Source organism: Anabrus simplex, chromosome 6 (genome assembly GCF_040414725.1).
Source record: "Anabrus simplex isolate iqAnaSimp1 chromosome 6, ASM4041472v1, whole genome shotgun sequence".
NCBI lineage: Eukaryota > Metazoa > Arthropoda > Insecta > Orthoptera > Tettigoniidae > Anabrus > Anabrus simplex.
Window position 1 is genome coordinate 35,011,581 of NC_090270.1, and position 27,864 is coordinate 35,039,444.

The window sequence follows — 27,864 nt, forward strand, 5'->3', positions numbered from 1 at the left end:
ATAAAATATCTTGTGGGAAGACAAAGTATGAGGCTCAAGTGAAATCTGTATTAGGTCCATGTTGTGTGGAATGTGAAACAAAAGAATTAAGAGAAAATATCTTTTTTGGTGTAGGTTTTGATATTTCAAATAAATGAAACGTTTCCCAATAACTGTGAGGTATTTCGATGAAAAGCAAAGTATTTGTAACAGAATTATAGACTTCTATGAAGATAGGGACGAAAGTGCTATAAAAATGTCTCAACAAATTTATAACAGAATTTCTGAACATGGTTTAATGTTGTCCCTGATTTCAAGCTATACTGCTGACAACACAAATTCTAATTTTGGGAAAATAAAATTCTGTATATGTACACCTAAAGGCAGAAATTCCAACCTTGGTTACGTCTAATTGTTGTGCACATGTTCGCAGTTCACGTAAATCTGGGACGAATTCTATGTTAGTTGATATTGAAATGTTAATAATTAAAGAATTCAATTACTTTTCAAATTCAGAAAGAAAAGAGTTTCACACTTATAAGAATTCTTTCAGTTTCTTGATACTGAATACACTAATGTATTAAGACATGTGCCAACACGATAGCTTTCTATAAAGCCTGCAATTGAAAGACTGCTGAGAAACCTCCCAGCTATAGTATCTTACTTTTCAAGTTGTGATGACTGTCCATTATTCATTAAGAAATATTTGTTAGGTTCCTCAGAGTCAGATTCTGGTAAGCAAACGCTTCTAGTATATATTGTATCTACATGTTTCGTTACATTTAGGAGATGTTTTCCATAAGGCAGTTCTTAGTCTTGAAAAGAACTGACAGTCTGTGATGTATATACTTTTATGAAATATTTTGAAAAATGCAACTGGAACAGAGAATTGGGGAATCATTTTTTGGTTACAAAGTGACTTGCACATTAAATAGATTGAATGATTTGTTTACTGGGGAAGTTAAGGTCTGTGAAAGTGATTTTATACGTGTCTGTGAGGTTTGTGTTAATTATCTATGTAAATTGTTTGATTTTAGTGATGATTCTAATGTGTTTTTTTTTTGTTTCTTCACTGATAAATTGTTTACCTCTAGAAAACTCACTTCAGTTCAGCGAGATTTTAAAGTTAGTAGACACACTAGGTTTACAGGAAAAGCTGAATATTGATGACATGTGTTCAGAAGTTGTAGAAATAGTCAGTTTGTTTACCGGTGAGGGTGGTGCTGGTGAAAAGCTAAAGCCAACTCTCCTAAGTAAAACAATACCAGATAAGTGGGTATATATCACCGGTTTGATTGGCCCAGAAAAACTGAAGAATATTTTGATGGTACTTAAGTTTGTCTTAAGTATGTTTCCATCGAATGCATATAGCCCTACTCTGTGTATTTTCAGTAATGGCAATAGAATGGAGAAATGACAGAAGCAGATCCTCAGTAGATTTAGTAAAAAATGAACTTCTTGTGTACTCCAATTATGATGAGATTTGTAAGAAACTTCTCAAGAAAGTTTTGTTCAATAAGAAACTGTTACTAATTGCATGTTCAAATCACAAGCACTTGAGGAATGTACATTTCAATGTAAAGAGTAACGCATTATTAGTTTGTAATAAATTATGCACCTACATACTCACGCTGACGCTGTTATATTATTATTATTATTATATTATATTATATTATATTATTATTATATTATATTATTACCGGTATTGTTTTGTGTAACCACTGTAGTAGCGGTTACAAATATAACCCCGGTCTCTTCAATTAATCGAGGCTATGGTGCCGTAATTTAGCGCTATATGGTAAGGAAATGGAAGTGTTCTTATTTACTATCTGGAATCGAGAGCGAGTGTTTCTTATTTGCCATCCAGAAATCTGGTAACCCTACGTGCAGTCATTTTAATTTGCTCGTCAATTAGGATGTTGTGTTTCACATAGGCCTACTAGATGGCGGAGTAAACCTAATCTTTATTCGGCGTATTGGGCGTCTGTGAACGAGTTTTTAATTTTGTCCAGTAAACACCACATGTGTAATCAGAGATCTTCACATGACGACATCGTATGAAATCGAGTGTCGAATGGACTTCTTTCCGCCCTTCAGAAATCCGACTACCTCTGCCGGATTTGAACGCGTTATATTGGGATCCGGAGGTCGATACTCGACCATTGATCCACAGAGGTAGCTAGCGTTATTACTAACATTGGTAAAAGCAATGTATTATCTGCTATTGACTCACCCTGTCCATAATACGACAGAATATCAATACTGCATATAGGCCTACCTCGCAAAATGGACTTCATGTACGTTCACAAAATGTTCAAAACAGACCTTTAACTAGCGCCAGGAGCACCTAATAAGATATATCGCGCCACAGAGATTACAAAGTTCGCGCTATCTCCTTGGAAGCTGTAAAACGTTCAGGGCGATCATCTTGGTATCCCCTCATACAGAATGCATAATCATATTTGTATAACGTGGTAACTGATGGAAAGCGACGGCATACAACCGAATGGACGGTCATGCAGTTTATCATCAAACGGAATATCCGTATAGCATAGCTGCGAATGAGTTCATAAAACAAAAACAACAATAAACCTATGGAATGTCTGGCTCTCCCAAGACGTTTACGGTTCGCCTATGAATTTAAAGGTGACAGCGTGTCATACTATCTGCTTTATTCTCTGTAAAATATGATTAGGGGGTTGGGACATGAGTCATGGCTAAGTGGGTTCTTTTCCTCGCACGAATTCAGGATCTACTAGACAAATAAAAGTATGCAGATGAGAGTGGGGAGCGGAAGGTGCCATGGGGAATGTATTAATGCCGAGTAGGTTTACCAAATATAGGATATAAAGCGAGGATACTGGTACCTACGAAATCTTTGTGCTACATAATGTTTATTCTCAGATAGTACAGTACAATAACCTTTATGGTAAACCCTTAAAGTAGTCCTCCAGATTGTCCATAACATGTCAACAATGCGGGAGACTTCGAATACCAGTCACCTCACCATGTGTGAATTTTGCAGTCTCGTGTTTCACAGCGTTGGCAGTGTCCTCTCGTATCCCAACCCGTCTCCCACGCATTCGCTGGGGGATGAGATCAAAATCGCACGGAGACAGGTCTGGTGAGTGTGGCGGATGTTTCTGTACTTCCCACGCTGTTCTTGCCTTATCACATCCATTCTGCACGAAGTCTGAGTCACTACTGCAGTTCCAACGTTTCTGTGCGTGGTAACTGTCCAACGCACCGCCATGTTGTGCTTTGTCCATGTACTATGAGTGTGATGCCTTCCATGGCATATGACCATTGTATGGTAGCACCGTGCATATGTGACGAAGAAATTAGTTGCCATGACGTATACCCCAAACCTTGTATTTTGTGTAGGGTTTGTAAATTTTAACATTCATGTTATTTATATACCGTATTTTACGCTGTGTGTGTGTGTGTGTTTAATTGTTTGGTCATGCAGTGATTACTTGATGGAGTGTACTTCAGAATATTAGTCACTCCACCATTACTCCACTCCATTTGACGCTGTCTAAAACAGTAGATGTACAGCAAACACTCGATTATCCAGTCTAATCACCGGGCAAATTCGCACGGATAACTGATAACACGGATAATACGACTTTGTGCATTGTAATGCAAAGCGCAAGTTTTAATAATACAGAATATACAATAATGTTTGAAAATACAATAATGTCAAATGAAATGTCGTATGGCTTTTAGAGTGCCGAGAGTGTTCGAGGACATGCACGGCTCGCCAGATCTTTTGATTTGACTCCCGTAGGTGACCTGCGCATCGTGATGAGGATGAAATGATGAAGACAACACATACACCTAGCCTCCGTGCCAGCGAAATTAACCAGTGATTGTTAAAATTCCCAACCCTGCTGGGAATCGAACCCACGACCCTAGTGACCAAAGGCCAGCACGCTAACCATTTAGCCATGGAGCCGGACAAACAATTAACACATTCAGTAACCACGTTTATCAATAAAGTAGGCCAATATAAAAGTTATTTACGTTTATTGTTGGTAAAACACTTAAGGTACAAGAATTATACTAAACGTCAGTTTTTGTCGTTAGGCGAAAAATAATCAGTAATGTTCTTTTGCTTTCGAGATTCATTTCAGTTCTTTCGTATACAAGTAAGACTGTTCCGCTCTCCCGGTTCACCATAATACTGTACCGTATAAGCGAGTTTCAACACTTTCCAGTGCTGAAACATCGATCCCATAATCATTCGCTAATATCTTCTGATTTTCCGTTCTCAACTTTTCAATGAATTCAGGCTTTCGTTTTAAAGTTTAAAACGCTTTATTTTGCTTCATAGCCATGACTGCTATCACAGAACACCAACAAAGAACTGCTATACAGTACATTGTTTAATGTTTAGTTCTCGAACAAGGCATGCTGCGAGCACACTTGTCGAGAGTGCGCTCGAATTACTAGCGCGGAGTTCTCACGTATTCAGAATGCCATAACAAAAATTAAGGAAATAATACAATAAGCCTCGGGGATGCACGGATAACCCCCGAACCGGGAATTTGCTGTAATAGTTTCGTGTGAAACAAAACCAACTGCTAAATACCACGTGTTGACGTTTCACATAGACTTCAGACTAATGTCTTCAGAATATTGCCAAAGTTCCGCGCAGGTTATGACTTACCATGAACATGCCCGGCTCCATGGCTAAATGGTTAGTTTGCTGGCCTTTGGTCCAGAGGTTCTCGGCCAGGTCGGCGATTTTATCCTTCATTGGTTAATGCCGATGACTCGGCGGCTGGGTTTTTGTACCGTCTTCATCATTAGTATTCATCAAAGATAGGGCCCAATCTTCATAGACACGCAGATCGCCTACACGGCCTCGACTCGAAAGACCTGCACCAGGCCTCTTCGGACACCACGGCCGTTAATATTACCATGAACATAAAACATAAAACGTTCGTGTCCGAACCTTTTTGTATATATTATGCAGTTATGTTACTTATAAGCTGGATATTGCATCATCGTATTTAATTTGTTTTTTTATTAATTTATATTTCGGGAAAATGTTCGATATAGTCTCCCTAAAGTAGTGGCTGAGAATAAGAAGTCGTGAATTTGCACTGATTGGCCTTCCGATGTGGTGGTGGTACATCATTGATGAGGGTTGGCGGTGTTTTAACTTACGAAGTAAAATTATTGTCATTGCAGGGGAAGTAAGTGTGGGTTGCAGGAATGTTAGGGGCGGAACAAACACCCAGCCCACGAGGCATTGAAATTAGAATTAAGCTTACACGACTCTACCGGGAATCGAATCGAAGACCAGAACTCTGACCATTTAGTATGGAGTCAGACTATAATCTTAACTCATTTTCCTGCAATGACGGGTATAACCATTATCAAACATATAAATCAGAAATGCGTTGCTGTAACGATATATTCATCTGTGACACTGTAAAATGATTTGCGTTCGGAGGTAGGGCTAGTGTATTTATTATTATCGTCATCTGAAGAACATTTCTCCAATGTGGCCGGCCTGATTGGCGGAGGCGGTTGAGGCGCTGGCCTTCTGATCCCAACTTGGCAGGTTCGATCCTGACTCAGTCCGGTGGTATTGAAGGTGCTCAAATACGTCAGCCTCGTTTCGGTAGATTTACTGGCACGTAAAAGAACTTATGCGGGACTAATTTCCGGCACCTTGGTGTCTCCAAAAACTGTAAAAAAGTAGTGGGACGTAAAGACAAGAACATTTTTACCAATGCATGCAGTGTTGTTTTGTAAATACAGGCTATCTTGTCATAAAAGGTCCATTTTGAATCTTCGACGACTACTACTACTACTACTACTAGATGATAAATGAAATGTTCCATTATTACGAGAAAGAAATTTCGACGTATTGACAGTAGAAAAGACGACGACTCAGAAACAACTGCCAACACAATGAGCAATTCTGTCGATATATATAATCTATATAAATAAAATCTTAACGACCGTGTGTCTGTACATTGATTATTTTGGCGAAATTTCCGTACAGTTATCCGTTTCAGGTGTAATAATGACCATCTGCATCATTTTTAGCTTTGGTGTCTGTCTGTTTGTCTGTCCTTCTATAACTTGAAAACTACTGGATATATTTCCACCAAACTTCATATTTAGAATCCACCTGTCCTTGGGTAGGTTTTAGCGCAAATACCGTTTCTAAATCCCTGAACTGAGTGAGAATTTTTACGAAACCGAAACCGTGATTTTGCACTCCCTCAAAGTATACACAACCAAACTCAATGGAAATCTACCTGCCTTAATGAAAATTAATTTCTAAACCTTTTTTTCTCATGTGCATCATTTCGATAACAGGAGTTAGTAAGGGAGATATCATTAACGGACCGTTTTCGGTACAAATCCCAGCGGATTTAACGCAAGAGCGGGTGCGTGTAAGGCGTATTTCTTACAACTTGAAACTACTGAAGATATTTGAACCAAACTTTATATATATAGCATCCATCTGTCCAAGGGTAGGTTTCCTTGGTGTCTGTTTGTTTGTTTGTTTGTTTGTTTGTATGTTTGTTGGTCTGTTTGTCTTTCTATAACTTAAAAACTACTGGATATATTTCCACCCAACTTCATATTTAGAATCCACCTGTCCTTGGGTAGGTTTTAGGGCAAATATTGTTTCTAAATCCCTGAACTAATTGGGGGTTTATACCAAACCGAAACCGTGATTTTGCACTCCCTCAAAATATACACAACCAAACTTAATGGAAATCTACCTGCCTTAATGGAAATTAATTTCTAAACCATTTTTTCTCATGTGCTTCATTTCGGTACCAGGATTAATAACGGAGATATCATTAACGGACCGTTTTTCGGTAAGTCCCACCGGACTTAACGCAAGAGCGGGTGCGCGTAAAGCGTATTTGTTACAACTTGAAAACTGCTCAGATATTTGAACCAAACTTTATATTTAGCATCCACCCCTCCAAGGGTAGGTTTTAAGGTTTATACCATTTCAGATTCCCGGAATGGACTGGGGTTTTATAGGGGACCGAAATGGTGATTTTTACTCTCCCACAATATATAAAGTACAAGACCAACCTGACTGGAAATCGATCAAACTGTTTGGAAATCAAATTCTAATTTCTTTTTCATGTGCATTTTTCAACGGGAGGATTAATAAGGGAGATAACATAAAAGGTCGGTTTTCAGGCTAAGTCTAGCGGACATAACCCAAAAGGTGTTATACGTGGAGCAGATTCCTTATCTATCTAGATAAATCATATCGTAACGACCGTGTCTGTGCATTGACTAATTTGGCGAAATTTTCGTACAGCTTTCCGTTTAAGGGGTAATAATGACCACCTGCATATTTTTTAGCTATAGTTTCCTGGAAGTCCTAAATTTTACACACACACACACACACCCTCCCCCCCCCCCGGCCCAAAATCAAGATTGCCTCACAATCTGCCACACGAGCTGAAAAATTGAAATTAAGCGAGTTTATATGTTTTAGCCTGTAACCTACGGAAAACTTCCAAGATCTTTAAATATTTCACCTTTTGTGCCGAATAATATCGAAATATAGGCAATTTAATGACGGTGCAGACCTTCGTTTCGAGGTATTTCGCAGCTAAACGGTAAGTCCTGTCACAAAATGGATGGCACGATCTCCATTCAATTTCGAGTGATCTACAACTTTGGTCCTGTGATATTTAGTCGTCTCTCTCTCTCTCTCTCCCCTTATAGGGTAGATTTGGCTATATATTTCGATGGTTCGCAAATTTTGTGCTTTTTACACGTGTATTACTTAGTTTGACACACTTATAGGAAAGGTAGAGTCATCGAATTTGGCACGCACATTGACACGACCAATGGCTATATGCGAACCCAATTTCATGATTCTAGCTGTCACATAAGTATGTGAAAAATAATGTAAAATGATGAAAATGTACCGAAATTTTACCCCGTTCAAATATCGTAACTCAAACGAACCCATAAATATGTGAGTTACGAGAAAATGTTTTAACACCAAACATGTAGAGCAATAAAAGGGACGTCTGAGGGTGCAAACCGTTTGTTGGTATGATGTACCGTTTAGGAGCAGTAAATCTCGAAATGAAGGTTTGCACTTTCAAACGTGCCCATGCTTATCTGTCATGTATATAAATATAATCGCAACGACCGTCTGTCTATACATTGGCTATTTTGGCGGAATTTCCGTACAGTTATCCGTTTCAGTTGTAATAATGACCATCTGCATATTTCTTAACTTGTGAATGTTTGTTGGTTTGATTGTATGAGTTTTTATAACTTGAAAACTACTGAATATATTTCTACTAAACTTGATATATAGAATCCACCTGTCCTTGTGTAGGCTTTAGGGCCAATATTATTTCTGAATACCTAAATTTACTGGGGGTTTATCCGAAATCGTAACCATGATTTTGCACTTCTTCAAAATATGCACATCCGAAATTAATCGAAATCTACAATCCTTAATGGAAATCCATTTCTAAAACTTTTGTTCTCATGTGAATTTTTCGACAGGAGGAATAATAAGTGAGATATCATGAACGTTTGGTTTTGCAGGTTAAGTCCAGCGGACGTAGCCAAAATGTGTTGTACGTGGAGCAGATTCCTTATCTATCTATATGAATAAAATCGTAACGACTGTGTGTGCCTGTACATTGACTATTTTGGCGAAATTTTCGTATAGATACCCGTTTGAGAGTAATAATGATCGTCTGCATATTTTTTGGTTTAATTTCCTGAAAGTCATAAAATTTACCCCCCCCCCACCCAAAATCCAGATTGCAGCATAATTGAAATTTGGCAATATTATACGTTTCAGCCTGTAACGAACGAAAAACTTCACAGATCTTTAATTTTTTCATTTTTTATCCCCGAAGAATATCGCACTATGGAAGCAATTTTAATTTTGGTGCAGACCTTCGTTTCGAGGTATTTCGTGGGATAAACGGGAAGTCCTATCACATAACGGATGGCACAATCTTCATTGAATTAGGAGTGATCTTCAACCTTGGTCTTATGACTTTTTGTCGTATCTGTATCGCTTATACGTTAGATTCGTCTCTATTTCTCGATTTTAAGTAAATTAGGACTCTTTACCTATATAATTCATACTGAAATGAAATGGCGTATGGCTTTTAGTGCCGGGATATCCCAGGACGGGTTCGGCTCGCCAGTTGCAGGTCTTTCTATTTGACACCCGTAGGTGACCTGCGCGTCGTGATGAGGATGAAATGATGATGAAGACAACACATACACCCAGCCCCCGTGCCGTAGGAATTAACCAATTAAGGTTAAAATCCCCGACCCGGCCGGGAATCGAACCCGGGACCCTCTGAACCGAAGGCCAGTACGCTGACCATTCAGCCAACGAGTCGGACATAATTCATACTTTCAGTCACTTACAGGAAAGATAGTATGATCAAACTCTACACGAACATTGGCCCACCCCGTACCCATATGTGAGCCAAATGCTGTCACATAATTATCCGAAAAGTAATGCAATGTAAGATAATCTTAAGCAAATTTCAAGCTATTCAACGTTTCTGACTCAATTTGACCAATGAATAGATGAGATACGAGAAAATATCATAGGACCAGCCATTTAGATCGCTAAATACTGCGCCTTACGGTACAATCCTTTGTCAGTATGATGTACCGTTTAGCAGCAGTTAATCTGTAAATGGAGGTCTGCAATATTGTAAACATGCATATACTTTCGTATGTCCATCTATATATATTCATTGATGTCGATTTGTAGCGATCGAGAAAGGGTGTGTCTGCTATTGTAATCAGTACTCCCTACACCGACTTCGACTGCTGGCAGTAGGAATGGGGTCCTTCTCCAACTCCTGTGTAACTGGCATTAGTAAGGAGGGCCTACCACTTTAATGAATAATTCACTTCTCGATTTGTCTTGCAGAAGGCAAAGGATCATGCAGTTTTGTTCGAAAGTCCCCTACCCTATTGTGTTTGGCTCTAGGCCAGGGTGCCCGCCATTATAAACAAATGTTCAATCTAAAATTTGACTAGCATTAGGCATAGTGGCCTGCTATTTTCGTGGAAACACTAATTCTGTGCGACTGGCAGTAAGCTGGCTGGCAGCAGTAAAGAGGGGCTGTCATTATAATGATAACTGCACAACTCGATTTTGACTGGTGGTAGGGAAGTTGCAACAATCTCATTTACTGCACGCACAGTATTTACGTCGATATCCGTATACAATGAAGAATACCGTAGCGAAGCACGGGTACATTTGCTAGTTCTATATAAAATAGAAGTCGTTCTTACGATTCGAATACGAATTCTCCTTTCCGGGGATTGCTGTGTACCAAACTATTTTATAAGACTACTAAGAAGAGGGTCAAGCTGAGTAGCTCAGGTGGTTGAGTGCTGGCCTGCTGAGCTCAAGTTGGCGGGTTCGATCCCGGCTCAGTCCGGTGTATATGAAGGTATTCAGATTCGCCAGCCTCGCGTCAGATTTACTGGCACCTCGGCGTCTCCGAAAACCGCGAAAGTAGTTAGCGGGACGTAAAACCTATCTCATTATTATTATTATTATTATTATTATTATTATTATTATTATTATTATTATTATTATTATTATTATTATTATTATTATTATTATAGTGGACCCGTGCTCCTTCGCAGAGTTCGTGCCTGGCCTTTGCAGTAGCTTTTTGAACATCTAATACCGGTACATAATAAAATTGATTCATTCGTGATGTACCGGTAGATTATAAAAAACACTTCTTTCTATACAATATTCATTGTGCTTCCAACCATTCGGGCGTGTCTGGATCTTAACATTTTCAAACGATCCAGTCCAATATAGTGCAGCGTACAATTGGCCGTAATGAAATACTGGTGCGGGTAAGTAGACATCTTTTTTTTAAGAGTTTGTCCCTGCGCTTTATTCATGGTCATACAGAAGGCTGGTCGACTTGATGCCTTCCCATCTGTGCGTACGTCTGCTGTTTTCTCTTAGCAGCATGTAAGTTAAGAACGTTCTGCCATCTGTTGAGTATATTTAGAAGCTGGGAAAGGTCAGAGAATCAAACAGTATCTAGCAGAGAATAGTATTCTCCAGCTTGGCAGATAGTAATCAAACGTGGCTGCTTACAATCACATTACTAAGGATTAAAAGCGCATATCGTCACTCCTATGCCAAAACCACGAATGTGACAATACTCTTCCTATCCATTATTTCCCGTAAGACTAGTTATGCGTCCTAGTCACATTAATATGTAATTCAGAACAAATCTCGTTGAGTTCGTTTTCCTATGCTGATGTGTAAAAGGAAAATGAACCTTATACTGTACCGTACTGTAAGAATGTATGTTTGCATGGCATATTTACCCGCTTCTAGAGTATGATGTATTTAAGGTTAATTTTCCTTTACACATGCGCAGAGGAAAATGAACACAACGAAAATTGGTCTGATGTACTGTATATCAATATGTGGTTTGGAGGCGTGACCAGTCTTCAGGGAAATAATGGATAGGAACAGCATTGCCACATTCGTGGTTTTGGCATAGGAGTGACCGGGCGATATGTCGGAATATTAATGAAAGTGCAAATCGCTTAACAACCCGCTAAGTACAGAATGTATTGTGGGCTAGGACACGCTTTCGCCTGCAATTATTGGAGTGGTCATTTAGTGAGCTTTTAGGATTACTCAAAATTGACTGAACTTAAGAGTGACTTACTATTGTCTGATAATTCACCGACAGGTAATTCCGGAGAGAATAAAAAACAAAAAGAATGAAGCAAATTGGTCCAATAGAACTGCTTAAGACGTAGGGACCTAAAATGTAATTAAGATGTTGGTTGCAGTAAAATAACATGCCCATAAATTATCGCATTCTCCGGTGCCATTTCAAGCTAAATAGTAGAATGGCAAAGGGTGAGTTGAAGGATGAAGAAGCCAGACACGTCGAAGAATGAGCGTAGCGGACGAAGAAAACGAAAGTGCATGAAAAATGAAAAATTATGGAAACACATCTTCAGGGTTGCCGACTGTAGGGTTCGAACCCACCATCTCCCGAAAGTAAAATCACCGCTACTTACGCAAAACGCGTAGCAACCTCGCTCATTCTGGACTCTGGCCTAATTAAGTGGAAGCAGTACCAGATACAAATGAGGCACGGTAATCGCTCACACACACCTTTCAAGTTCCTGGGAGAGAATCAGAATCGGAATTCCAAGAATGTCGTTTCATTGTATTCAGTGTCTTCGAGCCACATGAAAGAAGTCAAATTTCATTGTTATATATTTTCTATGGAATTTTAATTACATTTAACATGTGCCTTTCATTAGTAAAATAATGTTTAAAATGTAATGTGACGCGGGAGCCCCCGATGTTGTCGACATACGGAACGAAAATGAAGCCTTTTGCAATAGACTCTCGCAGAGCCAGCTCTGTGAAAGCAATTGCCTTGTGACATTATTGTCCCTTCATCCCTGTGGCAGCTGAGGACTAAAGAGATTCAAAGAATGTGTGGAACTAGTGTCTGTTTCAAAGCTCCACTAGCACATCTCTCCCTCTAACGTATTCCCTTTCTCCTTGTTCGTTGTTCATTTCTCTTTTCTCATCTCATCTTCTCAAATTGACACACATTTTTCGCTGGAATGAATTTCCTCTTGTGTGTCTCATTTCTCGTCATTACTTCTTTCATTTTTTCATCCTCTAACGCACACAAAGATACAGAGGATCCTGCCATTTACGTATCGCATTCCACGTGCGGACATTTCTTCCTGAATCACGTTCCTGTGTCCTGTATTCTGTTGATGCGGAAGCTTTCATCAAGTGCCCCTTACCATTTTTGGAATATCAAACGCGTGCTGCTTCTATTAAGCATTTTTTGTATTTAAAAAAAAGAGTATTCGTTTTTATGGCTTCTGTTTACGTCTTGTTGATTTCATCAGGGTAGGCTGGTGCTTGAGACTAGCTAGTTCGATGAACAAGTCAAGAATGAAACCAATATTGCATGTATTGCGTTTTCTAGCATTAACGTCAGTAATAAGCCCAGATCTATTCCTGGCGAGACCTAGTGTTTACAATGACGTGTTCTGATATGGGGTAGAACAAACAGGGCAATATAATACGGCCTAAAAGGTAGTCGCCTCACTGAAGCGATGCGTTAAGAATGAGGCAGACAGCAGTGGGCAACGCTTCTGTAAGCCAGGTACAATACTTTTTGGTTTGGCTTAATTCGTGCTATTGCCACATCATACTACTAGACTGATAAAGGATTTTTTATTTTTTTGCTAGGGGCTTTACGTCGCACCGACACAGATAGGTCTTATGGCGACGATGGGATAGGAAAGGCCTAGGAGTTGGAAGGAAGCGGCCGTGGCCTTAATTAAGGTACAGCCCCAGCATTTACCTGGTGTGAAAATGGGAAACCACGGAAAACCATCTTCAGGGCTGCCGATAGTGGGATTCGAACCTACTATCTCCCGGATGCAAGCTCACAGCCGCGCGCCTCTACGCGCACGGCCAACTCGCCCGGTGATAAAGGATTTTGATACCAAGGAGAATGTGTTCATAAACGTACAGTAGGCCTTTATACTTTTGGTCCGATACTCGACCACTGATCCACAGAAGTAGCTAGCGTTAGTACTAACAGTGGTGATAGCAAAATATTAACTGCTATTCACTCACCACGTGCTTAGGAGAACGACAGAATATCAATATATACCTCGCATCAACACATTCACAAAATGTTCACTCAACGTGTTGTACCGGTTTAATGCTGTTCGAATTACAACGTATTTTATTTTCAGAGAACATTTCCGTGGCATATGAAAAGCTGTATAACTAATGGCTTAGTTATATTACGCTACATCGTGGTACCTATTTGTTTGGGTGTAATTTTTACTACTGATTTACAACTGAACGATAATCAGTGATCGCAAATATCGGACATAGAACAAGTAGCTTTCGCACGTAGAGTGGTGTACACGAGACGTTACGTTTCAAAATATGCATTTTTCTGATCATGTTATTTAACGTATGACCAGACCAGGATAAGGTTCTATCGAAAATTAGACCTAAACTGGTAAGTGTATGGGATATCTTCGTCTGTTGTCTTTATGACGGGGAATTATTTGAGATCAACAAGAATTATTTAAGATCAACAATGTTCAGGATTTTTGTGTAATCTATGCAGATAAGTTGGGTCTTAAGTCACATTTAATTGGATATTATGATTCATGTTCCATTCGATCAGTCGGGAGATGTCTTCAATTGCATGCTTCATATAAGTTGTGCTGGTGGGACTGAAGTGGAAATAAACCTATAAGTTAGCAGCATACATGTGAAAGGCACTGCTTTTAAAAACTTCGGATCACTCATATACTGTAAGTGGAAAAGCATAATGACTCATCTTTGTGGTGTGCCACATTTCACTGATTCCCATCAAAGAGAGTTACCCTTTGTGTTCTATGAGAAAGATAAGATTCAAACCACGACAGACCACTGCGAGAAGCCAATTAACTTCAGCTTAGCAAGAAGCAACTCATGGTTAACAGAGTCATATGTCTTACAGAAATCACAGACATGAGATAGAAAGCTGCTTCTTACCGGTGGCCGCTCGTGTGATGAGTGTGATCAAATGTAACCCATAGAAAAAACTTATCGTTCCGAAGTGTCTAGGAATTAGAATTTGCTAGGATTTCTGTCGTTCGACTTTACCGGCTTAGTTCAATTAACAGTCCGGAAAGCAACTGTTTTAGACAGCATGAGCTAAAAGATATATACTAATTTTTTATGCTCACGGTATTTTTGAATATACCCGAGGAAAATTTATTCCAGCCTGTAGTTGTATCGTATAGTAGTTATGTCACACTCTCATGTAAAATTTTGTTACCTGAACACTGTCCATATTAATGTTTTTATTCTTTCTTCGAGTGCAGAATTAGGATTCAGGTCATTTGAATAGGATTAAGGAAAATGGCAAGAGCCCAAATCTAGTAAGATTTTTGTCGTTATATTGTAATAAAATTTGATTCTTCTCTGTGTGACAAACACCGCGTAATATTTGTTCATGAGATAAAGAGTTGAAGAGAGAACATGCCATTGTCTTAAGAGATTCAGCGTAATTTTGTTTCAGCAGAGGCAGTTGTACGGCATCGCACTCGGATGTGGCGAGACCTTTTATTTATTTTGTCGAAATGTGAGCATGAATTATGGTTTCTGGAACCAGCGCTAACCTGTTTTCTGTAGAAAACACCACAATATTTCATCTGTGTGAGCACAAAGCTCTCGCCGATGTTGATGTATTGCAGGAGCCAGGAGGATGGTGGTGTCATTAACTATGGCTACGATATGGACTGATGGGTATAGAAAGGCGATTGGTCATGTCTGTCGCTGAAAGTGAGTGAAGAATGGATCCCCTACTTCATCCTCAGCCTAGACACGGGCCTCGCTCCAAAGAAACTGCTCTTCATTGATCTCTGCGAAAATCACGCCAAGTGCTTTTCGCTCGAGGACAGTGCTGGAAACATTTTAGAAAAAATAACTAACTATTAAGTTCTTCAGTCTGTCGGAATTAATATTATGCATATGGAAATTTTGAAACCAGCTACCTGAAAAAGAAAACATCTGAAAAGGAAATAAATTAATTGAAGAGTCTTAAAATCGAAAGTGAAAAGAAATGGCTTCAAATATCACCCAAAAAAAAAACATGCTGGAAACGTCTAAAATTATCTTCCTACCTAAGATACTAATTTCCTCTTTGCCGCAGGACTCGGTATAAAAGCTTACAGAAATTTCTAGTTTCTAATGTCCCGGGTAGTTGTGCCGTATATGGAGAAATTTAGCTAGTTATATACAATGTATATGTACGACCGGAAACGTTCAATGATTTTAAGTACATTTGTGAAATCCTTTATCTTATTAACGTAGAATATAAGAGTGTTTCATCGGAGAACCTACTTGGTCGAAGGTGACACATGAACAGCGTTATAAGAAGCTGCACAGGGCATGCGTGTACTTCATCGTGGTATTGAAATGAAATGGCGTATGGCTTTTAGTGCCGGGAGTGTCCGAGGACATGTTCGGCTCGCCAGGTGCAGGTATTTTGATTTGACACCCGTAGGCGACCGACGACACATACACCAAGCCCCCGTGCTAGCGAAATTAACCAGTTATGGTTAAAATTCCCGACTCTGCCGGGAATCGAACCTGGGACCCCTGTGGCCAAAGGCCAACACGCTAACCATTTAGCCATGGAGCCGTACATCGTTGTATTGGTTACCATAAACCATTAAGTATTGCGTTTACAACTCATTTGCATTTAGCGCTGTCGCCCAGATGGCGGATTCCCTATCATTTGTTTACCTAACCTTTTCTTCAATTATTTCAAAGAAGTTTGGATTTTTTTCTTTACGTCGCACCAACACAGATAGGTCTTACGGCGACGATGGGACTGGGAAGGAAGCGGCCTTGGCCTTAATTAAGGTATAGCCCCAGCATTTGCCTGGTGTGAAAATGGGAAACCCCGGAAAACCATCTTCAGGGCCGCCGACAGTGGGGTTCGGAAATTTATCGAACATTTCCTTTGGTAAATAATTCCAATCCTAAATTGCTCTTCCCATGAAGGAATACTTGCCCCAGTTTTTTCTTTTGAATTCCAACTTTATGTTCATATTCTGATATTTTCCACCATCTAAAATCCAAGCTTGTTCGTCTACTACTGCCATTCGACGCCATCTTTTTGCCGACAACCTCAGACATACCGCTTAGTCGAGTAGCTCATCTCCTTAACTACTCCCATATCTTCCCTATCACAAAGATCGTAACATTTTTGTAACACTAATAGTTTGCCTGAAACCGCCCCGAACAAATAGTGCTGATTTCCTGTGGATCTTTTCCAGTTCTTGAGAATAAAGTAAACCTGGTGTGGAATCCCATACACTGGAACTACACTCGAATTGGGGTATTCAACAGATACTTTTACGCCCTCTTCTTTGCATCGTTACTACAACCCATGAATACCCTCGTAATCGAATGAAGAGATCTGTAACCTTTATTTACAACCTCGTTTATGGGATTACACCAATGAAGATCTTTCCTTACTTTACCACCGAAGTACTTCCAATGATCTCCATGAGTTACTGTTACTCTATCAATACAGAAATTAAAACTGAAGGGAACCTCGGAGAACGGAACTTTATCTAGTTATTCACATCGTTTGGCAGCGTATATTGTTGTCGTCCATCTCAAATTTGTCGAGGTATTTTTGGAGTTGCTCACAATCCTTTAACTTATTCATTACTCTATACAGTATAGCATCATCTGCAAATAGGCTTATGTGTGATTCTAGTTCATTACTTCAGAGTGTAAAAAAGGAGCCTACTTACATATTAGGCTTACCTGTTTTGTTCATCTGTCTGTGTATTTTAAACATTGTAAGGACAAATAATAGTTTGAATAAAATATTAATAGTAACTTAGTTATGGACACTGTATGTAGTTAACCATGTGTTGATATAGGCTTTGTCCGTGACTGTAAAATAATTCTTTAACAAAACAATTAATCGAGCTTGATAGCTGCAGTCGCATACGTGCGGTCAGTGTCCAGTATTCGGGAGATGGTGGGTTCGAAACCCACTGTCGGCAGCCCTGAAGATGGTTTTCCGTGATTTCCCATTTTCACTCCAGGCAAATGCTGGGGCTGTACCTTAATAAGGTCACGGCCGCTTCCTGCCCACTTCGAGCCATTGCCTGTACCGTCGTCGCCATAAAGCCTATCTGTGTCGGTGCGACGTAAAGCAACTTGAAGGAAAAACAATGTTCTTACCAGTCACTTGGAAATTTATTAATAGTAGGCCTACTTCACAACGCGTTTCGGAGACTGTGCTCCTTCTTTAGGTAATGAAATAGGTGCCACGACTTTATAGTTCTAAAAGTTAAACAGGTATATTTTAATTTAGGTTTATTATTTTAAAGTTATTAAAACAAATTGCACGTATGTTTGCATAAAGTATTCTAAAAATACCTGTATTGTAGAAGTAATTGCTTCTTGACTGCATGCGAACTGTACATTTTTATTCTACATTTGTACAAATGTTTCCAAATAATGATTTTAGTTTGATATTGAAGAGAGACGGACAGCGAGAAAGTGATCAAAATTCTATTTAACTCAGAAATTAATTAACGATAATAATGTAAGCTCACCGGACAAAAAGTTAGTCACCCTAGTGTGCACGCACAGATGGATCGTTAAGCCTGTACAGATTGCGCAGCGAACGAGTCCGATGCTCAACCGCACGCGCACTCCCTCTACGTGAACATAAGGCAGTAGCGATCAGCGAGACATTGATGTTTCAAGCTGACAGTGTACGTCATTGTGGGAAGATGTAAGGATGTGACAGAGTGTCAGAAAGGGGCCGTGTCCTTGGCCATACAGTGCGTGAAGTTACTGGATTTGTTGGTGTTTCGGACTGTTCAGCGTGTTTACAAGCATTGGTGCACTACACGCGGCCACGGAGCACAACGTCAGAATTGTGGTCTGTAAAAGATTCTGGCTGCGAGGGACTGGAGCATCCCACCCAAGGGCCAGCGAGTTGCCAAAATAAGGTGGGCACGGGCCCTCGCTGGACAGTCTCTGGACAACTAACACAGGAGGTTATTATCCCTCGCGATCGCAAACTTCATAAGGCTTCGATCACATTGGAGGCACGCTTGTGCAAGTAATTTCGTGGTGTGCGCGTGCGCAAGCGTGCACATATAAACAAAATCTGCAGGAGAGCGACAGAAACAAGTGGTGACTTGTTCATCGCCGCTCACACTGTCCGTCACAAGCAAGTGCGCGCTTGCGGAAGCTTGATCCGACCCAACTTCGAAACAAAAATTTTGTTTTGCAGTTGCAAGCGTGCGTGATCTCAGTTGATTTCTGACCATCGAAGCAGTGACAGTGTAGTATTTTGCAGCTCTTCAGGTGATACACACTTTCGGAAATTAGACTGCGTCCTTATTCTACGTGTGATTTTGTCCAGTATATAGTAGAAAGTGTCTGGTATCATTCTGAAGTATTCAAAAAACGTATCGGGCTGTCTAAGCAAATCGTTGAATATTCGTGCATACTTTCTATCTTCCTCTCTGTCAAAAAAAAAAAAAATACTCATTCACCTACACTTCCCTGATTTCCTGCTCATCCAAAAATAAAAACTTTAAAACACCATTTTCCAAAACAATGTCCTCATCGTCTGACATCTCCATTTCGACTGACCCGTTCATAATAATTAACTGGCACCTGCTTGCATTTAGTGTGAGCACATTGCTGTTCACGCCAGCCTGCGCACGCGCGTGCCATCAAATTACTTGCACAAGCGTGCCTCCAATGTAATCGAAGTCTAACCCGAAAGTGCATCTTGTGAACTGTGTATTAGTAACTTGAACAATAGCCGGTCGAGCCTGGGCAAAGGTCCAGTGTTTTGCGTAATTAAGTAGGCTGGTAGAAAACATAATAAGTAGCGGGAGTAGGCTATGAACAATGCCCGTCATAAAATTACGACCCATTGTCAGTGGTATCCAGTTCAGGGCAGTAAAATTTGGCGGTAGAATAGCGGTAGACGCGTTTCACGGCTTTCGAATCAAAATCGCTTCCAAACCCGGCAGGAATATTGCTGCAGTCATTGAATGAAGGTCCATCCCAACCTGTTAGCGAAAGAACATTGTGACGGGAAATGCATGCAATGAACATCTGGAGTCGGTCACCTCGCAAGAGGCCATTACTTACACATGCCCAAGAGGCTGCGAGTCTTCAGTGGGCTAGAAGGCATCGAACGTGGACTTGGGGAACGTAATGTGGTTGGACGAATCACGTTCTTGCACGTCGTCAAGTGCACCGAAGGCCAATTGAAGCATTTCATCGTGGATGTGTGCAAGGTCAGATTCAAACTGGAGGTGAGTCTAATGTTTTGGGGGTGTTTTTCGTATCATGGATTGGGCCCACTCACTGAGGTGACCACTAAAATGAGCCAGCATATTTGTTTAATAACATTCTGGATGATCAGGTATTGCCTTTCAGTCAACATCATGATGATGAGTATGCTATTGATACTCCAATTTTCAAGATAACAACAGCAAAATTCATCGGGCTGGGTGCATATGTCAGTGGTTTTATGAACCTCCCCCACACTATTACATCTCGATTGGGCTGAAATTTCACCTGACTTTAACCCCGTTGAACATCTGTGGGTCATATAGGAACAGCAGGTAAATCGCCGACATCAGCATCCCCTCAATTTGGTGGAATTGCGCTTTCATTTTAACCTGGACGCGACGTACCTGTACAACCTTGTGGACTCGCTCCCTAACCGAATCCAGGCGATTATCAAGTCAGAGGCGGAGTTACACGGTATTAAATGATGCTAGTGACTGGTTTTTTTGTCCGGTGAGCTTATGTAAAAGTTAAATAGCATTGTAATCACGTTTGTGACTGTTCATATCTCTTCGATGTAAAACGATGGTAATTCTTTGAAGACATTGTATATCAGTAGAATAACAATGTATAGTTCGCACGCGTAGACCTAGCAATTACTTCTACCACACGCACACGTAGACCTAGCAATTACTTCTACCACAAGACAGGTGGAGCACAGTCCCCGAAACGCGTTATAGTACAATATTAATAAAACTTCCAAGTATATAATAATTTCGTGTGGCTATTTCTAGCCAAGTGCAGCCCTTGTAAGGTAGACCCTCCGATGAGAGTGGGCGGCATCTGCCATGTGTAGGTAGCTGCGTGTTATTGTGGTGGAGAATAGTGTTGTGTGGTGTGTGAGTTGCACGGATGTTTGGGACAGCACAAACACCCAGCCCCCGGGCCATTGGAATTAACCAAATTAAGATTAAAATGCGCGACCCGGCCGGGAATCGAACCCGAGACGCTCTGAACAGAAGGCCAGTACGCTGACCATTCAGCCAGCGAGTCGGACACTTCCAAGTGACTGGTTTTATTGTCTCATGACTGACACCGTAAATACTTAAGCAGTATTAAAAACACAGTAACGTCCTATTTTCATTCTTTGGTACTTGATAATTTCTATGAACGAAGGTTTCCCTAAAGAGAGGTTGAACACCGCGGGTCTGGGCGTTGCCTGTGAGTTGTACCACTATATGAGTGACACCGTGGGTGTGCGTTGCCTGTGATTAATACCCACTATGTGAGGAACACCACGGTGCCCGTGGGACCGGCACCCGTGACTAGTACACCTAGGTGAGGGAACTCATCGGTTTGCGTTGGCTATGAGTGGCGCCATTGTGTGAGAAACACCATAGGTCTGCGTTACCTGTACGAAGTACAATACTTGTGAGTAGTACCATCTTGTGTGGAACACCGTGAGTCTTCGCTACTTTTAATTAGTACCCCAACATGACAAATACCATGGTTCTACTTTACTCGCGACATGTAGCATTGTGTAGGGCCTTAGACATGGATTTTGCACCCCTTTAGGCATCAAGCATCGTTGTGCTTTATGAGGGGTCCCTTGGTCAGTAATACCTTTATTTACGATCTTTTTTTGAGTCTGATCCACTGTTTTGTTTGTTTGTTTGTTTGTTTTTGTTTTTGTTGGGTTCATGTCCATTCATTCATTCTTCATGACATTTTTTATTTTATTTTGGTCAGTGGATTAATTTGAAATTTTTGTTATTTCATTTTGTACCATTAGGGGCCGATGACCTCGATGTTAGGCCCCTTTCAACAACAAGCATCATTATCATCATCATCAAAGAGAGGTTGATAAAGTGTCTTAGTAAATTATTATTAATAATTAATTTTTTGTACATGTTTGTCATTTCATTGCTATACAAACGTATTTCACGCATGTTGTTTTAAGGAAAGCTGTCTTTTAAATCTGGAACCGCAGTTATTTGAAAAGTGAACCTGTTTTGAAATTGTATTCGCTGTGGAGACGGCAAACGGATAGTAAGGTAAGTGCATCTAAGCCTAACACTTTAAGAAAGAAATATCAGATTATCCTCTTTTAAGAGCAGGAAAATTGATGGTGGAAGATGACTTATGGATTGAGGAGAAGGCTAAGGTTTGTATTGGAAGGAGAATGGAGCAAAATTTAGTTATATGATGTATACATATTTTTTATTATGTATTCAATTTACAAGTCACTTGCACCAATGGCTGACAGGTCAAAAAATTGAGTGTTCCAATGGCTGACATACTGATGTACCTTAAGCTAACTTAACAAGTTTTCAAAAATATTTTAGTATGTCAAAACGTTACATAAGCTTTTGGAAATACGACAATATCTTATGAGTAGTACAAATAAAATTATTTAGAAGTAAATTGTTTGCCTTCAATACGGCTGTTGAAAATAATAATTACATATGAATAATACATCACCATAATCTACAGCTTATTACATACTGAACAAAACTAACTGCACATGGCTTTTAAGTGAATGTGACATTGCTAATTTTTGTATTTTGAAATCTCTTTTACACGATACACTTGTTTCTTAGAGTCATAAATCGGATGATCAATTGTTTCTAAGATGTCCTTAAAATCATACCAAAGTTTGTCCTCTACTTGTGGCCACTTCCAACCGCAGGAACTCATCAACATTACTGTAACGTAAGCTGCTGTTGATTTAACACGCAATACCTTTCCAGGGAAGAACTCCCCCTCATACTGTACTATTACATAATCATTTATTTTTACATGGGTCACCTCATTAGAACTGGTAGATGAAGATGAATCTTTCCACAAGTCATCTCCTTCCCCTTCAGATTCCAACACCACATTGACTGAAGAATCAGATGAATCTTCTGAAAGGTCTCTCTTTCTTTTATTGTGTTTTATTTGAATCTTTCTTGCTTCTTTTTGCTTCTTATTATCTTCTCTTTTCTTTTTTCTTTCTTCCTTTTCTTTTTGAGTACGTTCCTTCATTTCCCTCTTTTTAGCATGATACTTCTTCCATTCGTTCGATGTTACTACTGATGGGATCTTCTCCTTAAATCTGCTCTTAGGTGTGCTTGATTGGTGGGGCCAAAATAAGGCTTTCTTGAATGGCGAAGGAATTATTTGGCCACATGAATTGATGTTGGAATCTTCTTGAGAATTACTGCCTAGATGTTGCTGTGGAACTTTACTTGGTGTAGCTTTCGATGAGCTAGGTCTAGGTGTCAAGTTCTCCCTACTATCAACAGTCTGTTCGGCACCATCGGGCGCGTCTTTCTGATTACCATCAGCATTCTTCTGAATAGTTTCTTCTTTAATTGACTTCCACAAGTAGAACAGAGTTGTATCTTCAATAGCACCTGTCCATGTATTGCCAGACAGGGAAAACATCTCGATTTTATCTGGACCAATCTTCTGCTCTAGGAATAACAAGTGACCATTGATATCTGGATTATTTATAGTGCTATCATGAGCTTGCTCTACCGACCTTCTGGATTCCTTCATAAATTTCTCATATTCTATAGCATCAGGGTTAAATGGATATAGTCCGCATGCCTTAAACCCATTCTTTACAGTCGAGGATGTCACAGAATCTTTCATCACTTTATCTAGAAGTGGAGCAAAATCTTCCTTCTTTAATCTTTGACCATGATGATCTATTCTCCACTGATGGACTCCATTTCTCCAAGCACTCTTAAGGGGATGAAAGACAGACACATCCATGGGCTGTAAAATATGCGTAGACTGGGGATATAATGCCACCAGGATAATGCCATTTTCAGAACAGAAATTACTGAGAGTTTCTGTAAGATGTGAAACATGCCCATCAACAAAAAGTAGAACTGGAAGTTTTATGTTAGTCTTCACTAGCCATGGATGGAACACATTAGAAACGTACTCAAAAAATGTTTCTCCTGTCATCCACCCGGATTCGGATCTACCTATTCCCCAGTTAAGAGGCATTGAATTAGCTATGGAAGCTGGGATCCGTTTGTAAGAATATATCACCATAGGCGGCGCTAATTTACCAGACGCATTAGCTGTTACTAAAGTCGTGAGACATTCTTTCTCATCATTGTTAGTGAAATTATACACAGTCTTTTCACCTTTTTGTACAAGTACTCTACTGCCTTTAGGGCACAAGAAAAATGCAGTCTCGTCTGAATTGAAAATTCGATCTGGATCTTCCAGAATATCAATGTTGTTTTCACTTTCCAAATACTGCTTAATTTCTCCGAACCATGACCTAATGTTATTTTCTGTGACAGTCTGCCTGGATTTGCAAAGATTTTGTGAAACTCGTTCTGATATATCTGGATGCCTCTTTAGAAAGCTTTCGTACCATTTCCTTCCCGGTCGGTTATCTGTGAAGGTGTTGGGCCTGTTGAACTTCTTCATTAACAGTTCCACACTGTCAAGTAATTGTACTTTTGTACACGGAAACCCGGCTTTGGCAATCTGAAACACCCATTTCACGAGCAACTCCTCTTCCTCCAATGTTAAAACTGTTGGAGGACCCATCCTCTTGTTTTACGGATATTTTCCTTTTATCTTACACCAGAGTGTGATTCTAGGTACCCCGAAAGCTTTAGCAGCTGTAGCAACTGGAGTCCCTCTTCTTACAGCAACAATAGCATCTTTCATTTGTTGAGGGGAGTACCTCAAAATTTTCTTCTCCTTAGGAGCCATTATTTCTGGGCAGAAACCTGAATGAGAAAGAGACTGTTACTAGATTACATATCGTCAGTGAATGATATTAAAAAACAACTATTTCAGCGTAATTCATGATTTGAAAATTCATACCTGTCAGCCTTAGGATCAATAAAGTTTGTCAGTTCGTGTTGCTCCAATGCCTGGCACCCCGTGTTAGCTATTGGTAAAACTATACCGATAACACCAAGATTTTTACTTGCTGTTGGAAATTATTACCTGAAACAATAAATAGCGACTATAAGGTCTGAATATCCAGTTTTAGAATGTACTAAAGCCTGGCATCAAGTGTCAGGCATGGGAACACTAAATATAATGCATGTACCAATACCTAACACACACAGTGTGAGGTTTCCTAACCTCAACCAAGTGATAAAACCTTGCTTACTCAATAATTTGAAACCTCCTGAAACAATTAAGCCCAAAAATCATATAAAATTAGATACAGTAGGTAGGTTTATAATCTGTTGAAAATAACTTGTAAGCTTACCGTTTTCATAAGAAAGACCGCCAAATATCAACCACTTCACACACCACCTGCTTCCATCATGGCATCCGTCTTGAACAAAAGCATTTCTGGTTCACATGACCAGTTTGCAGTGTTGCCAATATAACAGAGAGGCAGGTAAACGTTCAGAAATCCTAATGATGTTATTTGTAGCCTTATTATTACGTCCTGCAGCAGCAAGTGTCGGCTATTGGGTCACTGTTAGCTTTAGGTGCACTTACCTTATAATCCCAGAGCCTGTGACTAACCTACTGTATTATGCTATTTGCTGCTATCGTAGATCTTTTTCCTGTCATTGTTTAAACATTTGGTAACTTGTGACTTGTGTTTCGAAGCGTCCAGAAATAGCATTAAATGCATGATCACTTCATCGTATGAACATAGCACTGTAACAGTGATTCAACATATCCTTCGGAGAGTGTTCCCACATATCTGGCTGAGGCCGTGCGTCATGAGGATCAGTGTTCAGTTGCCCTCCTGATATAACGTGACATACCTCATTAAATATAATAGTCTCAGAACATGATAGAGTTAAAATGAGAGTTATCAAATATCTCCCAATTTGAGGTAAAAAGGCAGGCTATATTTATGGAGAGATCAAACATTCTGTTGAGAGGTAAACTGGGCTATGTAATATGCTGATGTTGGTTGAAGATTGTAGAGACTAGAACACGAGAATGTTTACCGCATCGTAAAGATTATCTCCCTCTGTGCATCATTGGTACAGTGTCTGCCTCTGGATCCCAAGATCGCGGGTTTAAACCCGACAGGGGTAGTCGGATTTTCGAAGGGCGAGAAAAAGTCCATTCGATACTTTATATCGTACAATGTTGGCATTTGAAAGATCTCGGATGGGACATATTTGCTGTTCACAAAAAAAAAAAAGCATTCAAACTCAGCCATAGATTGCGAAGAGAGATCTGATTAACACTCATCTGATAGGATAAAATGACACGTCAGAATAGACTCGCTAGCAGCCTTTATGACATCAGATCAAATCACCTGTACACGTTAGCTAAGATCATACGACCGAGCTCAATAGCTGCAGTCGCTTAAGTGCGACCAGTATCCAGTATTCGGGAGATAGTGGGTTCGAACCCCACTGTCGGCTGCCCTGAAGATGGTTTAACAGTGTGTCCATACACGTTTGGTGTTAAAACATCCCTTTCGGTGTTTGTTGTGTAGTGATCGAAGACTTCATTTAGCTGGGAGAGAGGAGAATGTAAAGGTTTTTATGAACCCATTTTCTTGAGGTTGATTATCATACGGTACATTGCCGTGTAATAGCTTACTTGCTGTCCGAAGAGTATTTGATAGCTGTGCTGCACAGTAGTTGATTATGTAATAATTGCCTAATGATCGCACCTGCGGCCGGCTTGCTCATTATCCAGACGAAATTAACCCTCAAGATACAGATTACAGCAATTAAATTCACATACTACTAAATCTAAATTAATACATTAAATTAAAATACAGATGTACTAGCCTGTCAGTAGAGAGGTTTTGTAAATTGTTGGAAACGTTTCTATCTCATAAAATATAACTTAACTTGAGAAAATTCACTTATCTGTTAGTGATTCCGTATTGTAATTCATATGTATGTATGATTGCCCGCCGCGTTGATTCGATGCGATTGTGCATTTAAGTCCTGTCGTTTATCATAGGTTAAGGGCGGTAAGGGCGTGCTAGGTACACCCGGAAGGACGTACGTTCGAATCCTATCAGAAAGTTGTAAAATTTAGAAACCAGACGCCGCCGGGCTGAGTGGCTCAGACATTTGAGACGCTGTTCTTAGGCGGGTTCGATCCTGGCTCAGTCCAGTAGTATTTGAAAGTGTTCAGATACGTCAGCCTCGTGTCGGTAGATTTACTGCCACGTAAAACTATTTCTGCGAGACTGAATTCCGGCACTTCGGCGTGTCCGAACGCTTTTGGACTGGCACATTGCCCTAATGAAATACGCTATGCAGCTTCCCACACGCGCAAATGCGTGGTTGTTGATCTTAATGCCCTACACTCTGAATGAATTATCAAGAACTACAATAGGTTATGTAAATTTCCTGTAGCATTGCATTCCATGAATTTTATCATACCGATGAAGATATGTTGAATTTGTGACCAGAAACCGCACTGACTAGACAGTAGATGTTGCACGCAATCGCTTCAGCTTTCAAATACAGCTTTTTACCATCGATCTGACTAGTGCGTCTTTCGAGGGGATCCCGCCAAGCGTAACAAACCGATCTCCCAGAAACTTCGCTCAGTGAAACAGGAGTCGAAATAAGCGAACGGATGTTTCGGCTTATCCGTAGACACTCGATGGTTTCGGAGAAAATGATGGTCGAAGTTTCCGTCGTGCTTGTACATGCCTTTTAGAACATAAAATTTGTAACTGACACGGTGGCGCAATAGCCGCGGCTTTACAAGTTTGGTCCCCGATGATTTGTTTGTGTCATTTATCTACTTATGCCCATTGACGATTACTACGCGAATGTTTCTTATCAAGTTAGCGGATACAAGGGCGTTATGTTGATTGTAAAATTACAACCGGGTTTCATAATAAGGGTTATGTATTTATGGTATTTTTCAGGTTTTACAATGTTTTTTAAGTTCATTCTAATGTTAACGCTTCAGGAACATACTGTATTATGCATTTCCTTGGATGATACCGATCGTAGAAACATTCCAAACAAAGAAATTTCGCACACCACGAGCATCGCGCGAAG

General features: G+C 40.0%; 1 protein-coding gene across 1 annotated transcript in view; it reads left to right on the plus strand.

Moving 5' to 3' along the window:
* LOC136875846 (KH domain-containing, RNA-binding, signal transduction-associated protein 3) overlaps window positions 1–27,864 on the plus strand; it is an 814,322-nt gene that overhangs the window by 507,751 nt on the left and 278,707 nt on the right. The window lies entirely within an intron of this gene.